Source organism: Prionailurus bengalensis, chromosome B1 (genome assembly GCF_016509475.1).
Source record: "Prionailurus bengalensis isolate Pbe53 chromosome B1, Fcat_Pben_1.1_paternal_pri, whole genome shotgun sequence".
Lineage (NCBI taxonomy): Eukaryota > Metazoa > Chordata > Mammalia > Carnivora > Felidae > Prionailurus > Prionailurus bengalensis.
In genome coordinates, this window is record NC_057344.1 from 15,795,172 (window position 1) to 15,813,215 (window position 18,044).

General features: G+C 43.4%; 1 non-coding gene and 1 pseudogene across 1 annotated transcript; both read right to left on the minus strand.

Annotated features, from left to right (window-relative positions):
• Window positions 1-17,819, minus strand: part of LOC122468558 — a 64,438-nt pseudogene extending 46,619 nt beyond the window's left edge.
• On the minus strand, window positions 15,756-15,862 carry LOC122479183. The gene has a single exon (XR_006296251.1). It is a non-coding gene; the product is annotated as a U6 spliceosomal RNA (small nuclear RNA).
• Window positions 17,820-18,044: the final 225 nt, after the last annotated feature.

Consider the following 18,044-nt stretch of genomic DNA (forward strand, 5'->3'; position numbering starts at 1 on the left):
CCTGAGCCAAAATCGTACGCTTAACCAACTGAGCCACCCAGGAACCCCTCTTTCAGCACCTTTAAGATATCATTCCATTGTCCTCTGATTTAGGTTGTTCCCGATAAGAAATTTGTTGAGTTATTATGTCTATTCTTCCGCATGCAACATGTCTTTTTCTCTGGCTATTTTTATACTTTTCTCTTTATCAGGTATTTTCTATATCTAATTATGATGTGCCTTGGCCTGATTTTCTTTTTATTTACCCTGTTAGGGGTTAATTGAGCTCTTCAGGTCTGTGGGCTTATAGTTTGTATTAAATTCAGAAATATTTCAGGAACTATTTCTTCACATATTTTTGCACCTCTCTTTTTTCTGGGACTCCTGCTTGATATTGACATACAGTCATTGAGGTTCTGTTCATTTCTTTTTTTTCCAGAATTAGTTAATTAATTAATTAATTAATTTTTCTGTGCTCCTATTTAGATAGCTTCTATTGCTGTCTTAAGTTAATTAATCTTTCTTTTTATATAGTCTAATCTGCTATGAAGTCCACCCAGTGAATTTTTTAATTCAAAATATTATATATTTTTACCTCTAGAAACTATAGTTATTTTAAAAATGTATCTTTTATTTCTCTCACCATATTCATATTTTTCTTTAATTCTTGAACTGCTATAGTAGCTATTTTAATGTTCTTGTCTGCTAACTCCATCATTTCTGTCATTTCTTCATCCTGATTGTATCAACTTATTTTTCTTAAGGTTATGGGTCACATTTTTCTACTTCTTCACATATCTAGTAATTTTTTATTGGATTTTCTTTGTGTTGAGAGTCTAGATTTTGGGTTTTTTTTAATTATTATTTCTTTATTTTCAAGTTAGTTAACATATGGTGTAGTCCTGGTTTCAGGAGTAGAACCCAGTGATTCATCTCTTACATATGACACCCAGTCCTCCTCCTGAAAAGTAGTCTCCTTAATGCCCATCACCCATTTAACCCATCCCCATCAACTCTCAGTTTGTTCTCTGTATTTAAGAATTTCTTATGGTTTGCCTCCCTCTCTTTTTTTATTTTTCCTTCCCTTCCCCTGTGTTCATCTGTTAAGTTTCTCAAATTCCACATATGAGTGAAAACATATAATATCTGTCTTTCTCTGACTTATTTTGCTAGCATAATACACTCTAGTTCCATCCACGTTGTTGCAAATGGCAAGATCTCATTCTTTTTCATCTCTGAGTAGTATTTCAGTGTGTGTGTGTGTGTGTGTGTGTGTGTGTGTGTGTGTGTGTATCGCATCTTCTTAACCCATTCATCAGATGGCAAAAAACACATGGAAAGATGCTCAACATCGCTCATCATAAGGGAAATACAAATATACAAAACCACAATGAGATACCACTTCACACAGGTCAGAATGGCTGTAATTAACTCAGGAACAAGAGATGTTGGGAAGGATGTGGATGGAGAAAGGGGAACCCTATTGCACTGTTAATAGGAATGAAAACTGGCCCAGCCAATCTGGAAAACAGTATGGAGTTTCCCCCAAAAATTAAAAATAGAACTACCCTATAACCCAGAAATTGCACTACTAGGAATTTATCCAAAAGATACAAAAATGCTCATTTGAAGAGGCACATGCACCCCAATGTTTATAGCAGCACTATAAACAATGGCCAAATTGTTGTCTTTAAAAAAAACACTGTTGAAGTTTATTTTGACAGGCAGTTAAGTTACTTGTTTGATCCTCTTACATCATGCATTTAAGACTTGCTAGAACAAGTCTAGAGTAGCTTTTACTCTAGACTAATTAGTGACTGATAGTTAACCCTTACTATTAATGTCTGATGCTTCTGGTGCCTCTGTTGAGTGCTCTGAGTGTTCAGTGAGGGTTTTCCATTGTAACTGGTCAGAATTCAAACATCTCCCAGCCCTGAATGAAATCTGAGAATTCTATTCATTGTTCCCTCATAGTTATTCTGTGTCCAGTGCTGTGGAGGTTTACACTGCGCATCCACATTTCAGTATTCAGCCACCAAAGATTCACCAGAATCCCTGCGCAGATTTATAAAGCCCTTTACCTTTACAGTGTCCTTCTCTCTGGTAGTCCATCCTGCAAGTTGTTCCAGATGCCCTGGCCTCTTCAAACTCCGATCTCTATTTCCTCAACTCAGCAAAACTGCCTCCCCCTGCTTGAATTCTTCCCCCTTGTCATGCACACCAGAAAGTGTCACCAGGCAGAAAGTCTAGGTAATTTTAGGTTCGCTTACCTACTTCCCTTCTCTCATTCTTCCCTTGTGTTTTAGGTCTTCGTGGAAATTCCAGTACCAATTACTCCTTCATGGCAAGAAACTGAAGTCTTCTATGTAACTACCTAAAGCTAAAACCTCCTTTTGTGGACCCCATCTTTTTCACCTACTGGAGGATGCCTTCCCCGTCTGCCCCGCGTTATCAAATTTTTGTTCTCTACTGAATCACTCCCACCACACAAACATGTAGTTTTCATTTTTCCCTTTCCCACCCTTTGTCAGACATTTTATTTCTACATATGTTAGACATATAGTAATACATTCTTATTTTTGTTTTAAGCAACTAAACAACAACAAAAACCAACAAAAAACTTTTTCGCCCTACTTCCCCTGCCAACTATCACCCCATTAAGCTGCTCCCCTGTGTAGCAAAACACCTGTAAAATAGCTTTCTGTAATTGCAGCATTTAATTCCTGTTCTCTCTCTCTGAGGCCAATTCCAATCAGGCTTTCACCCCCTGCACATCTGCTCTCATCAAGGTCAATCATAACCACCATTCGTGTTGTTAAATCCAATGCCCTACATTCGGTCTTCATCTTCCACTGGATCCAAGATCTCTAGGCAATATTTGTCCCAGTAGGTCACTCCATCTTCCTTGATTTATTTTTTCCACCTGGCTTCCAGGGCCTGCACTCTCTTGGTTTCTTTTTCACCCCTCACTCATCACTCCTTTTTTAAATCTCCTTTTTAGGTTTGTCCTTCTCTCCCCAACTTCTAAACACAAGAATGCCCAAGCATCTTGGCTGTCCTTTTTTCCCTATGTGCTCTCATTTCTTTGGTGATCTCACATAATCCCATGGTTTTAAATACCACGTATTCATCCCATGCGGACACCATACACGTTTCTATCTCCAGGGCAGATCTCTCTCCTAAATGCCAAACGTGAATATATCCACTTGGATGGCTAAGAGGAATTTCAAAGCTAGCATATTTAACACTGCCTGCACCTTCAGTATTCCCCATTTCAAGTGGTGGCAAATCCATATTCCAATTGCTAGACTGAAAATATTCTTGATTGCTTTACCTCACACACATCACATATCCATTAAGAAATCATGCTGGTTCTACCTTCAGAACAAGCCCAGAATCCACACACTTCTCACCATCTTCCTTGCTACCGCTCTGGTTCAGGCTACCGCCACCTCTCTCCTGAATTACTGCTATGTCCTCCTAATAGGTATCCCTGCATCTATCCTTCAGTTTGCTACCGAACCCGTTTACACTTATTTCCAACAGAAGTTAGACCATGTCACTTCTCTGTTCATATTTCTCCAGTGGCTCCCCATTTCATGCAGAGGAAAAACTAAAAGTTCTTACATAGTAGCCTATAAGGCCCTATGTGATCAGTACCATCCCTCCCTGACTTCATCCCCTGCCATTAATATCCTCACACCCTTCTCCTTGGTCACACCGGTCTTACTGTCCCTAGAACATGCCCCTCCTTGCTACAATGTAAGTTCTATGAGGCAAGGGTCTTTGTATGCTCTGTTCTCTGTTGTACCCCAAACATACCAGAGAGCCTGGCACAACAATAGATTCTGCAATAAATATTTGTTGAACGAACGATCACATAACCACCAGGCATCCCCTGAAAACAGTGAGAGAAGGTGAACTCTCTCACCCCTTTGGCTCTGGAAGAGGGTAAACTGCTGCCTGCTGGCCAACATCAAACCCACTACTTGTTTTTGTAAATTAAGGTGCATTTAAACCATGGCCCAAACCATCAGTTTGCATGTTATCTGTGGCTGCTTTCCCCACACACCAGACCAGCAGAGTTGAGTAGCTGCCTCAGAAAATGTATGGTCCACAAGGCCAAAACTCTTTACTGTCTTGTTCTTGATGGGGAAATTTTGCTGATCCCCGATCTAGAATTCAGAAAGGAAGAACTCAGCTATTCCTCGCCTCCCACAAAAATCTAACCACCAAACCCAAAGAATGAAACCCACTCAGATTTGGGGCGGGTGACCCAGTCCCCCAGTACCATGCAAAGATGATGCGAGCACTGCAGTCTGGGGAGAAGAGTGAGCTTAGAAATGCTCTTATCCTATGCACAGGTGGTATTCTGTCTGTGGAGGCAGCAAAAAGTAGCCATGTCTGCCCACACACATCACCAATGGGAAGACTAAGGAAGTTAGCTCTATTTTTTACATCTACATCAATTAATCTCTCATGAGTTGAAAAATTTCCCCTAACTGCCTATTCTTAATCATGTTAGCACAGAAGGGTCATTTATATCATATTCTGTGACCAAATGACGCATTCCATTTCCTTAAAATAGAGTCAGCTCTCATCTGTCTTGAAGACAGGGCTTCTCTGAACACTGACTGACACAGTGGGTGAGCTGGGAGTTCAGCAGGTGCTCCTTCGGGATGCTAAAAACCTGGCTTGAAAGAGGCGAGGGGTGGGCTGTGGGACCCCCTCCAAAATGAGCCTGGGGTGGGCAAACCTGGGTGGAGGGCTTTCCTAGGACGTTGTCATGGCGTTCAGGATGACTCAGGGTTGGGATTGCTTTGGACCTGTCTCAAATCCCAGCCTCCCTAGGGATTCCTTGGAATTGTAAGGACTCTGTGTAAAGGAGCCAACTGAGAGCCATGTAGTCTAGATTCATACCTCTGGTACTTGCTGGAATGAGACCAACCTCCTGGGCACCTGGTGACCCTGGACCCGCAAATGTGGAACTCGGCTGCCTTTGCCCTGGTCCCGGGGGGAATATATTCCTATTTCTCCAGTTCACAGGCAGAACTCTCCCTCTGGTCACGATTCCCATCGGCTCCTCCCTCAAAGAGAAAGAAATGAAATTCTCTAATGTGAAGAAGAGAAGGCTGCAAAGCTTTCATCAGTCAAATGGCCCCCCAAAGATGGTACCCAACCATCACTTCGTAAAACAAAACAAAACCCACTAGATTTCAGTGCAAGCCAAGGACCATAATTTAGAGATAAATTCCACCTGATAGCCACTGAAAATGCCAGAATAAAAACTGATCTGAGGAATATTCAAAAGTGCTTGCATACCAGAGAAGAAAACCAAACCTTGGTTAACAGCCAACCATGGCAACTGATTTCTGAGTTCAGGTCCCTCTGGGTGTCATGGAATCCCTATTCTTTGGAGAATGTTAAGACCAGGATGGCTCTGCTGGAACTTTGGCATATAACTCTGGCATACAGCTGGGTTGTAGAAACCTCTAAGCTTTCCTCTGACTCCATGTTTCCAGGAATGACTAAAGTAAAAGGAAATTCAAAGAGGAAAAAGAGGCAGAGGGCTATGGTAGATCTCTCGTTCCAAGTACCCCGTGTGCCGCCCTGGAGCTTCTGTCTCCCCAGGGTACAAATCAAGATGGGGCTTCTTAAGGTGGATATTGCTGTTTTGAATAGGAGTACTTCCCAGGAGACTTCATCTGCTAACAGAATGGTGGGAGCAAGAGAAGATTCAGCAGAACATTTCAAAGCACCTTGGACTAGACCTTTGCTACATAGATGTCTCTTTTCCTTAGCATGGATGAAAGCAGAGGACGGGGGGAAACAAGTCAGTGGACGACCTTTCTTTGCTGCATTACCTGCAAGTCAAGAAGAGAATAATCCTGGAGGCTCTGGTCTAACCACTTCTCAGGCTCCTCCATGAGATAGTAAGAATTTGCAATAATCTACTAACGGATAAACAGGAAAGTTATTTGTTGCAAGCTTGGACTTAATAAGTGTTAAGTAATAGAGTTAGCAACCTTTTCAGAGCAGGTCACCAAGCACTGCCTGGGAGGACGGAGAAGACACCACAAGGGAGTGCTCACAGGGACACACAGATACAATATTTTTAAAATAATTTGTCATGTTTATTTATTTATTTTGAGAGAGGGAGGAAGAGAGAGTGTGCACATGAGCAGGGGAAGGGCAGAGAGAGAGAGAGAGAGAGAGAGAGAGAAAGAGAGAGAGACAGAAAATCCAAAGCAGGCTCCATCCTGTCAGCGCAAAACCCAACACAGGGCTCGAACTCATGGACCGTGAGATCATGATCTGAGCTGAAATCAAGAGTCTGATATCTAACTGATGGAGCCACCCAGGCACCGCAGATATTCTATTTTTAAATAAGGTGTTGAGGTGCCAGTTACCTTGACCTCAGGAAAAATACTCATGCATAAAGTCACATTGAATTTGGACAGGAAAACTAGCATCATCGTACGATTACTTGAATACAACCCATCACCTTCTATGCCACAAGGCAGGACTTCTATGCCACAAGCCTGTGCTGTCTATGGGGATGCCTCCCGCCTCCTGGGAAGGTCACTTCGCCCCAGAGGAGACCACTATGGTAATATTCAATATGAGTATGTTTTAAGGAACTCTGTCCTCCCCTAAAAACATCTCTACCTGCAGCCACACCCTGCTTCCGTGCCCCCACAGATGCATCTCTCCCAGGCCAGGTGCCAGAACCTTCTCTGGAAAAATGCAGCCCCTTCCCTATGGGGCTGAACTGTCTCCTGGTGAGTACTGCTATTAATAACAATGGAAATAGCCAGCCTCTTCCCTACTTTCCACAGGAGTCCCAGTCTCCTGTGCCTCGGGAGTCTGGCAAATCTACGGTCTGGGGCCGTAGCCACCTGTGGGTCTGGCTTCTGCTGGCGGTGAGAAAGCTGGGAATACCACTCATGTTCTGGGAGAGGAGGAGGAAGAGGGTGGAGCCTGCAGAGCGCTTATTTCCAGATCAGTCTCTCCACCAACAACCAGCAAGCAAACAGCTGGTATGCTCTGAAATTCACCGCATCACCCTAAGTGCCACCTTTCTCTGAAAGCTGACCATGAGCAATGAGGAAGGTATATTCCTCTAATTAATATGATTTGTACCTACCGTGCCCCTCTCAACTTCAAAACACACTCCCTTCCGATTATCGGAGAATTCCTCTGTCCCTTATGAGGTGACGGTGAGAGCATGGTGCTTACCCCACCACACAGGACTTTTTGTCTGGGTCTGGCGTCTCCCGACAGCTCCTGGGCTGTCCTGTGTCTCAGGATGATCTACGGAACACACAGCTGCCTGACTTTTGAGAAGGTCACACTGCCCTCCTGGGCCCGGCCTCTCTCAGGCCCATCCTGAGGTCCCTCTCATGGAAGGCTGTCCAGCACTGCCAGTCTTCTCCAGAGCAAGTCTACATACAGCAACACACGTACTGCCCCAGATGCAGGCGAAGGGCAAGGAAGGGCTGGCAGCCACCTTGAACTAGAGAACAGAGGAGGCCCCTCTCACCTCCTCATCCAGGATGGAATGTACTTTTCCCTTCTCACACTCAGGAGAAGTGACGAGAATCTTGTACCTTTGAGCTACAAGAAACTTCTGACTTTGGGCACCTGGGTGGCTCAGTTGGTTGAGCGTCCAACTCTTGAATTCAGCTCAGCTCACTATCCCAGTGTCATGGAATCAAGCCCTGCGTGGGGCTCTACACGGAGCTTGGAGTCTGCTTAAGATTCTCTCTCTCCTCAGCTCTCTGTCTCTGAATAAGAATAAGAATAAGAATAAGAATAAGAATAAGAATAAGAATAAGAATAAGAATAAGAATAAAAAATGTAAGGGGGCCTGGGTGGCTCAAGTGTCCAACTTCGGCTCAGGTCATGATGTTGCAGCTCATGGGTTTGAGCCCTGCATTGGGATCTGTGCTGACAGCTCAGAGCCTGGAGCCTGCTTTGGATTCTGTGTCTCCCTCTCTCTCTGCCCTTCCCCATTCACACTCTCTGTATCAAAAATAAACAAACATTAAAAAAAATTTTTTTTAATTTAAGGGGTGACTGCATGACTCAGTCGGTTGTGCATCCAACGTCGGCTCAGGTCATGACCTCACAGTCTGAGTTCGAGCCCCACATCAGGCTCTCTGCCGTCAGCACAGAGCCAGCTTCGGATCCTCTGTCTCCCTCTCTCTGCCTCTCCCGGCTCACACTCTCTTTCTCTCTCTCTCAAAATTAAATAAATGTGAAAGAAAAAAAGAAAGAAAGGAAGGAAGGAAGGAAGGAAGGAAGGAAGGAAGGAAGGAAGGAAAGAAGGAAGAAAGGAAGGAAGGAAGGAAGGAAGGAAGGAAGGAAGGAAGAAAGAAAGAAAGAAAGAAAGAAAGAAAGAAAGAAAGAAAGAAAGAAAAGAAAAGAAACCTCCAACTTTTATGAATGAGGAGACCAAAGTCCACGACTGAGGTCAGAAGGCTGAACTTGGCCTCTTGACTCTTAATCCATACTCTTCCCACTGCATTAAACTGCCTCAAGCTTTATAATTATAGCCAGTTAATCTCTTCATTCTATACTCTTCAGGCTCCCAGAGTACCCCAAACTGCAAGAGGGAGCAAAGCCTCCAAGTGGTGCTTCGGAAGGGGAGGGGGAGAGAGGCAAGGTGGATTTCTTCTGGGCCAGAGCCAACTGTCTACAGCTTTTCTTCCAGAGTCACCATCGCTGAGCCTGGCCTCAGCTCCCGGAGGACCTCACACCCACCACCCTGACCCGCAGGCCTGGGAGCCTCTCCAGGGCATTGGCTGCTGTCCCAGCAGGAACTGGGGCTTCACAGCTGGGCAAGAAAATTCCTCAGTATTAAGAACTCTTCTTAGTGATGTCTCACGCCTGCTTCCTGGGGAATGACCTGCGTGCCCTTGGGTTTCTACAAAGCTTTTAGTTCCTTGTTCCTTGTTTGACATGTGACCTATGACCTTTCATTGACCTGGCCATGTGTTTCCTGGACTCCCCAGGGCCCAGCAGACAGCACCTTTGACCTGCTGACTCCTCTGATCTTCTGTATGGCTCTGTCCTCACTCTGGAAACTCATGCTGTGACTGCGGCTTCTGGGTCCTTCTCCAGGCGTGCTCTTCACCTGTGCCTCCATCCATCACAGCTTCCCCTGTGCCGCCAAGTCCGTGACACCTAGCTGATCTCTACCCGGGTTTAAACCAGCTTGACCTCAGACGCATAGGAACAAGGTTGTGATTTTGGCTTCAATTATGTCACTTTACAGTCCTGTGGAGATCGCTTACACAAAACATGACATGTGCGGTGTGAACTTTCCAGACAAATATGCTAGGAAGCATTTGAGGTTTTTACAAAAACGACTGGAAAACGTTAAACAGCTGTATTTGGCAGAGACATTCAAAGTACTTCAGCCCGCCATTTCCCAAAGTGAGTTCTAAGGGAAAATCGAGGGGAAACGTATATTCCATGTATTATTCAAGGAAACAGAGTTCAGTGGTCAAACGAACTTGGAAAACATGGCACACGACAGCTCTTCCACGGGGATTAAAAACATATGTTAGCACATCGACGGCTCCGGCGAGTCCTCTTTCAAAGAAACCTCTTGAATTTGGCTTAACTCAAATTAATTATAACAAAAAACACTTTGCTTCCTCAGTGCGTATTAATCCTGCACCTCACTGTTGGGCAGAATCCACGCCAGGAAATGTGACTGAAGGAAGAGATGCAGACGTGATGAGGTTCCAGAACTTGCCCAAGGTCACACAGTCAGGACCAGCCAGAGCTGTGTCCAGAACAAGACTTCCAGATCCCCATTGGGGTTCTCTTTCCACTAAACCCTGTTGATTCCTTTTTTTTTTTTTTTTTTTTTTTTGCAAATGGATTCCTCTGGAAAATCCTTAAAACATCAAGCATTCTCAGCGCCCTTGAAATGAAATGCAAGGAACCCAGTTGTATTCACGCAGTGCTTCTGGAATATACATTTTGCATGAAGGGAGAAGAAAACTTGCTGTCTTAATTTAATTGATGGGGACTAGATGAACTTTTAAATTCAGCGTAGAAACTAGTTGACAACAGTGGGTATCCATCACTGAAAACAGCAGATAACTGTCTCCATAATTTCCACCCACAGCAACTTCTTAAAGGCATTACGCTGGGTAAAAAAATTAATCTCCAAAGGTCACATGCTTTAGGATTCAATTTGTATAACACTCTCAAAATGACAAAATTATAGAGATAGGGAATAGATGAGTGGTTGCCATGGGTAAGGAATGGGGGCAGGGAGCAGGAATAGGGATGCCCAGAGAGGAGAAGCACTAAGGAGATCCGTGTGGGGGCGGGATAGTTCTGTATATTGGCTGAGGTGGTGGTTACAGGCATCTGAGCATGTGACAAAATGGCCGACATGGTATCAGTGTCAATTTCCTGCTCCTGATCTTGTACTATGATTACGCAAGATGTAACCATTGGAGGGAACTGGTTGGCGGGGACCGGAGTTGGGGGCACTACTTGGTCCACTATCTTTGCCGCTTCCTGTGACTCTAATGATTTCAAAGTGAAAAGTTTACTCACACCTATATTTACACACACACGTGTATAAACACATATACAGTCCACACGGTAACGTGAATCTCAAATACATTGTTATGCTAAGTGAAAGAAGGTAGGCGCAAAAGGCTGCGTTCTGGATGACTTCATATATATGGCATTCTGGAAAAGACAAAACTTAGGGACGGAGAACAGATTGGTGGTTCCCAGGGACTACACATGAGGCAAGGGAGTTTGGGGAGTTTGGGACGACAAAACTGCTCTCCATCCTGCTTGGTGTAAGGTCACATGAAGCTGTACCTGTGTTAAAACTCAGGGAAATGTATATCAACAAAGAGGGAATTTACCACATGTAAATTTAAAAAGAAACATTAAAAAACAGGTTGTCAGTAGAACAGAAGAATATCGCCTCTATTCCAAAAACTGTTGTGATTACTTTTGCGTAAATTACACATTTGGTTTTCACAATATAAATACCAATTGCGGCTCTAGTCAAAGGGGAAGACATTCGCTGAGATCATGTGATTAAGGACAGGATTATTTTTACATTTAATCTCTTCGATGTTTTGGATTATGGCAATACAAATGAGAAGCTTTGCTGGCACTTGGTTTCTTGACCAGCCAGCTCGAATTACAGCCAGGCGGTTACCAAAGTTTGAATGAATTATACCATGAAATTAAAGTCTGAACAGAGTATGGGAAAGCTAACTTGAAACCGAAATAGGGTTTTGGCAAAAAAACAGAAAGAAAGAAAAAGACAAAGCTCGGGAATCAATTGCATTACTTGAATTCATTTCCCGTTCCCTTAGAAAGTTCTCAAGCAGCGCTGAGAGCAGCTCAGGTGTGCACTCTGTAACAAGTTGTTGGTTCTTGGCCTCAGTTGTACTTTTGAAATGTAATGTTTGTTTTCCATCCCCACCCACCCCACTCTGAGAGCCTCTGTTAGCAGGTTTATTTATTCACTCATTAACTTCTGTTGAATGCTTTCTCCCCTGGATATATCAACAATGGGAGAAGACCAGAATTTATGCAACCACAAGCAGAAATCAGTGGGGGCAGGTGCCTAAAAGGTCACACCCACTTTGAATTTCAAGCCACCACTCTTCTTGCTCAATATTTTCTTTCTTTATTTTTGGCTCGGTTCCACATCAGAAGGTTTAAACTCTCAAGTTGTAAACAAACTGCTTTTAAGAAAAAACAGCTCGGGGCGCCTGGGTGCCTCAGTCAGTTGAGAGAGGGACTTTGGTGCAGGTTATAATCTCACGGTTCTTGAGTTGGAGCCCCGCATCCAGCTCTGTGCTGATGACTCAGAACCTGGAGCCTGCTTTGGATTCTGTGTCTCCCTCTCTCTCTGTCCCTCTCCTGCTCACACTCTGCCTCTCTCTCTCTCTCTCTCTCTCATTCTCACTCTCTCAAAACTAAATAATTTGTCAATACATTGTATTAAAAAATAAAAAAATAAACATGAAAAAATTTAAAAAAAGGAGAAAAACAAGCTCATCTTTTCACGTCCATTTAACTGTTCAATCATCTTTTCCTAGCTTTCAAAATTTCTTTCTCAGCATCATTACTTAGAAACATTACAAATTGACATTGCAGGGGCACCTCAGTGGCTCAGTCGGTTAGGCGTCTGACTTCAGCTCAGGTCATGATCTCATAGTTTGGGAGTTCAAGTCCCAGGTTGGGCTCTGTGCTGACGGCTCAGAGCCTGGAGCCTGCTTCAGATTCTGTGTCTCCCTCTCTCTGCCCCTCCCTTGCTTGTTCTTTGCCTCTCTCTCTCTCAAAAATGAATATACATTTTAAAAATTAAAAAAAAAAACTGACATTGCAAGTGACAGCTGGTGTTTAATCATCAATAAAGATGGAATCTCAGATCTGATCTGTGCCTTCTCCCACCACTGGGGAAATGCTGCTTCCCCTCTGTCTGGGTCCATCACCGCACTGGTGCTGAGATTCCCTTCCCACTTAAAAATAGAACTTTCTGGGGCTCCTGAGTGGCCCAGTCGCTTACGCGTCTGACTCTTTTTTTTTTTTTTTAAATTTTTTTTCAACGTTTTTATTTATTTTTGGGACAGAGAGAGACAGAGCATGAACCGGGGAGGGACAGAGAGAGGGAGACACAGAATCGGAAACAGGCTCCAGGGTCCGAGCCATCAGCCCAGAGCCTGACGCGGGGCTCGAACTCACGGACCGCAAGATCGTGACCTGGCTGAAGTCGGACGCTTAACCGACTGCGCCACCCGGGTGCCCCGCGTCTGACTCTTGATCTCATCCCAGGTCATGATCTCACAGTTCATGGGTTCAAGCCCCGTGTCAGGTTCTGCGTCGGCCATGCAGAGACTGCCTTGTATTCTCTGTCCCCTTCTTTCTCTGCCCCTACCCCACTCATGCGTTTGTGCTCACTCTCTCTCTCTCTCAAAATAAATAAATAAACATTTAAAAAAATGGAACTTTCTGGCTCTGAGCTCCAAGTGCCTCAGATGATATCGGTTGGAATCATGCTATGAAATATTTATCACTTGGTTTTATTTGCCAGTTCAGAGAGGCACATTGTGTGGGCCTTTCGGTGTTTGTTTACATTTTTCACTTTAATTTTTATTAAGTAATACAGAATTTTAAAGTGTTTTAAACTGTTTAAAGAGCCAAACAGTTCCATAATGTTTGTTGTGACAGGTTCCCACACTACCTCTTCTCCAGAAGATCTACTTTTAAGTGTCTGAGCTGATGCCTTATTTTTTTAATGTTTACTTATTTATTTTGAGAGACAGACAGACAGACAGAGAGGGAGAGAGAGAATCCCAAGCAGGCTCTGTGCTGTCAGTGCAGAACCCCACACAGGGCTCAATCTCACAAACTGTGAGATCATGACCTGGGCCAAGATCAAGAGTGGGTCACTCAATCACCTGAGCTACTCAGGCACCCGTGAGCTGATGCTTTAGGTACTGACCTCTCCACCTCTAAACAAAATGCTTGTGTTGCTTTTGAAGGGTCAGGAAATGCCACTGTAAGATAGGACTGGAGGAGCCCAGTCCCAAATTTGTTACTTTCATATACTGGTTATTTCGAGCTGTAGGCAAATACGGGGAGAGGCTTTCTCTGAACTCCCCTCATCTGCCTAAAGACAGATCCTCTGAATGAAACTCCGTTGTCATAAATCCCCTCCTGTGAGTGTCATTAACGAGGGAGAACTGACTCTTGTCATAGGAAAGGAGCCTAGATGTCAACCCCGCACCCAGACTAACTTTGTCACAAACTACCACACCACCCATCTATTCTTCTAGGGGCCCATTTATCCTAAAAAGCATTTCCTCCCCCACTAAGAGGCCTACATTCCCCTCCCCTATCCCTATAAAGATGGCATTTAAGTTGGAATTTTTTTTAATTAAAAAAATTTTTTTAATGTTTATTATTTCTGAGAGAGAGAAAGAGTGTGAGCAGGAGAAGGATAGAGAGAGAGGGAATCTGAAGCAGGATCCAGGCTCTGAGCTGTCAGCACAGAGCCAGATGCAGGGCTTGAGCCCATGAACAGCGAGATCATGACCTGAGGTGAAGTTGGACATTTTTTTTTTCAAGTTCTGAATTAGATTTATTTTTTTTTAATATATGAAATTTATTGTCACATTGGTTTCCATACAACACCCAGTACTCATCCCAAAAGATGCCCTCTTCAATACCCATCACCCACACCCCCCTCCCTCCCACCCCTCATCAACCCTCAGTTTGTTCTCAGTTTTTAAGAGTCTCTTATGTTTTGGCTCTCTCCCACTCTAACCTCTTTTTTTTTTTTTCCTTCCCCTCCCTCCTGGTCTTCTGTTAAGTTTCTCAGGATCCACATGAGTGAAAACATATGGTATCTGTCTTTCTCTGTATGACTTATTTCACTTAGCATCACACTCTCCAGTTCCATCCACGTTGCTACAAAAGGCCAGATTTCATTCTCTCTCATTGCCAAGTAGTACTCCATTGTGTACATAAACCACAATTTCTTTATCCATTCATCAGTTGATGGACATTTAGGCTTTTTCCACAATTTGGCTATCGTTGAGAGTGCTGCTATAAACATTGGGGTACAAGCGCCCCTATGCATCAGTACTCCTGTATCCCTTGGGTAAATTCCTAGCAGTGCTACTGCTGGGTCATAGGGTAGGTCTATTTTTAATTTTTTGAGGAACCTCCACACTGTTTTCCAGAGCGGCTGCACCAGTTTGCATTCCCACCAACAGTGCAAGAGGGTTCCCGTTTCTCCACATCCTCTCCAGCATCTATAGTCTCCTGATTTGTTCATTTTGGCCACTCTGACTGGCGTGAGGTGATATCTGAGTGTGGTTTTGATTTGTATTTCCCTGATGAGGAGCGACGTTGAGCATCTTTTCATGTGCCTGTTGGCCATCCAGATGTCTTCTTTAGAGAAGTGTCTATTCATGTTTTCTGCCCATTTCTTCACTGGATTATTTGTTTTTCAGGTGTGGAGTTTGGTGTACTCTTTATAGACTTTGGATACTAGCCCTTTGTCCGATATGTCATTTGCAAATATCTTTTCCCATTCCGTTGGTTGCCTTTTAGTTTTGTTGATTGTTTCCTTTGCTGTACAGAAGCTTTTTATCTTCATGAGGTCCCAATAGTTCATTTTTGCTTTTAATTCCCTTGCCTTTGGGGATGTGTCAAGTAAGAAATTGCTGCGGCTGAGGTCAGAGAGGTCTTTTCCTGCTTTCTCCTCTAGGGTTTTTATGGTTTCCTGTCTCACATTCAGGTCCTTTATCCATTTTGAGTTTATTTTTGTCAATGGTGTGAGAAAGTGGTCTAGTTTCAACCTTCTGCATGTTGCTGTCCAGTTCTCCCAGCACCATTTGTTCAAGAGACTGTCTTTTTTCCATTGGACATTCTTTCCTGCTTTGTCAAAGATGAGTTGGCCATACGTTTGTGGGTCTAGTTCTGGGGTTTCTATTCTATTCCATTGGTCTATGTGTCTGTTTTTATGCCAATACCATGCTGTCTTGATGATGACAGCTTTGTAGTAGAGGCTAAAGTCTGGGATTGTGATGCCTCCTGCTTTGGTCTTCTTCAAAATTACTTTGGCTATTCAGGGTCTTTTGTGGTTCCATATGAATTCTAGAATTGCTTGTTCTAGCTTTGAGAAGAATGCTGGTGCAATTTTGATTGGGATTGCATTGAATGTGTAGATAGCTTTGGGTAGTATTGACATTTTGACAGTATTTAAAAATATGGAACGCTTCACAAATTTGTGTGTCATCCTTGTGCAGGGGCCATGCTAATCTTCTCTGTATCATTCCAATTTTAGTATTTGTGCTGCCGAAGTGAGCACTGAAGTCAGACATTTAACCAGCTGAGCCACCCAGGCGCCCCTAAGTTGGAATTCTTAAGTGGTTGTAGGAGTTACTTATTTGTCTTTGGGTGTTTCCCATGTATACATGAGGTATGCATGCGAATCAACTCCTGTTTTTCTCTTGTTAATTTTTTATTCCAGTAGCCTCAGCTGAGAAATCAGAAGAGAAGGAAACTTACTTTTCCTCCTGTACAGTTTCCTTGATTTTTCACTTATAGGCTTTAGCTACTGGCTTACCAGTTCGCAAGTTAGGGATTTGGCTCTCTTCCCCTTTCCCCATGAAACACATGCACACCCTTCCCATCCCTTTATCCTTCCAATATAGTTACATCATTAATTTTCCTTAGATCTTTATTCAGTAAATGTAACTCATAGCATTACGACCATGTAAATGCTACCCTGAACTAAGCCACGTAGTAAACTATAACGACTTTTACTATCCTGAACAACTTTTTTTAATTCCCTGGATAGTAAGTGTATTAGTAGTAGATGCACTTACCACAAATTCAAACACAAAGTCTCCTGCAATGATATAAACATCTTCTCAAGACATTTAGAGCATCCCATATTTTATCAATCTGATCTTCTTGAAGAAACACTTCCCAGATTCTCTGCCATGTTCCAGTCTGGACTGTTTTGTTCTCAACAACTGGGGTGGAGCTGTCATCCTGAGGATTCCCTTCATTTCTCTTGAGTCGGATCTCCCGTTTCCTCTATCTTGAGTCTTCGTTCTTGGTTTGTTCCCTTGTTTTGGTGAAACATACCCTTCAGTCGCTCCCTGATAAAGGCACATGGGAAATACACTTTTTGAAACATTGCCTTTCTAATGTCTTTCTTCAGCCCTCATATGCAATTGCTCTTTTGTCATTCTAAGATAGAAGTGGTTTGGGGGCACCTGGGTGGCTCAGTCAGTTAAGCGTCTGACTTCAGCTCAGGTTATGATCTCACGGTTCAGTTCGTGAGTTCCAGCCCCACGTCGGGCTCAGTGCTGACGGACAGCTCAGAGCCTGGTGCCTGCTTTGGATTCTGTCTCTGTCTCTCTGCCCCTCCCCTACTCGCTCTCTGTCTGTCTCCCTCTCAAATATAAAAAATCAAACACACAAAAAAATTTTAAGGTAGAAGTGGTTATTCCTCCAAGGGTTGAAGGCATCACTTTCTCATCTTCTAGCCTCTGGTATTACTGTTGAGAAAACTGATGACATTTTATTTTGATCCCCTTATCTTTTTTGGCAGCTCACCTTTTCTGTTCTCTTTTCCTGAAACTCCTGTTACTTAGATATTAAGTCTTGTGGATCCTTAAGTCTTGTGGATCCATCCCCCGACTTTTTTACTTTTTCTCTTTTACATCATTTGCTCTACTGTTGAGGAGAGCTCTTCAATTTTATCCTCCAATTTGTTACATTTTTCAAAATTTCCATTATGCTTCCGAATGTCTAGAGCTCCCTTTTCTTCAAAAGTTCTGTTTCTACGTCATTCTTTTGCTGTCTCAAGATTGAAATATTTCTTCTTGCCTCACTGAAGATACTACTGATGGGTTTTTGTTTTAAGTTTCTTTTCTTTGAATGTGTCTGCTATTTCTCATGTTGCTTTTTAAATGTTGGTTTGTCTTGGTCTGAACCTTTCACAGTAGGGTTTCCGCACCTGTAAATCTTGATCATTTGCTCATGAGAGTGAATTTGTGGCTGGGGCTTTTCAACAGTGAACTTCACCCGAGGGTCATCATTTTCCCAATGAAAACTCATCATCAGTATGTGTAAGACTTTCTTCTTGGGCTGCTCAGATTCTCCAGGGGAACTTTCCAGTCTCCTACCTGGAAGACAATGGCCTGGTTTCCAGTATTCTGGGAGCCCAGGAGATGGGGAGGACTGGAATCCCAGAAGCCAGTAAGACTGTAGTTACTCCAGCTCCCAGTTCCTAGCACAGCACCCACCTCCATCTCTGCCTACTGTCTTCCAACCCAGGGACCTTCTGTTTTCCTGTGCCGAAAAAAAAAATCTTCTAATTCTGTGAGTGTGGAGGAGGCCAAGTGTCTGACTGCACAAATTGGAGAAGGTGGTCTGGGGATTAAAATGTTCTTTAAAAAGCTTCCAACAAGGGGTTCCTGGGTGGCTCATTTGGTTCAGTGTCAGACTCTTGATCTCAGCTCAGGTCTTGGTCTCAG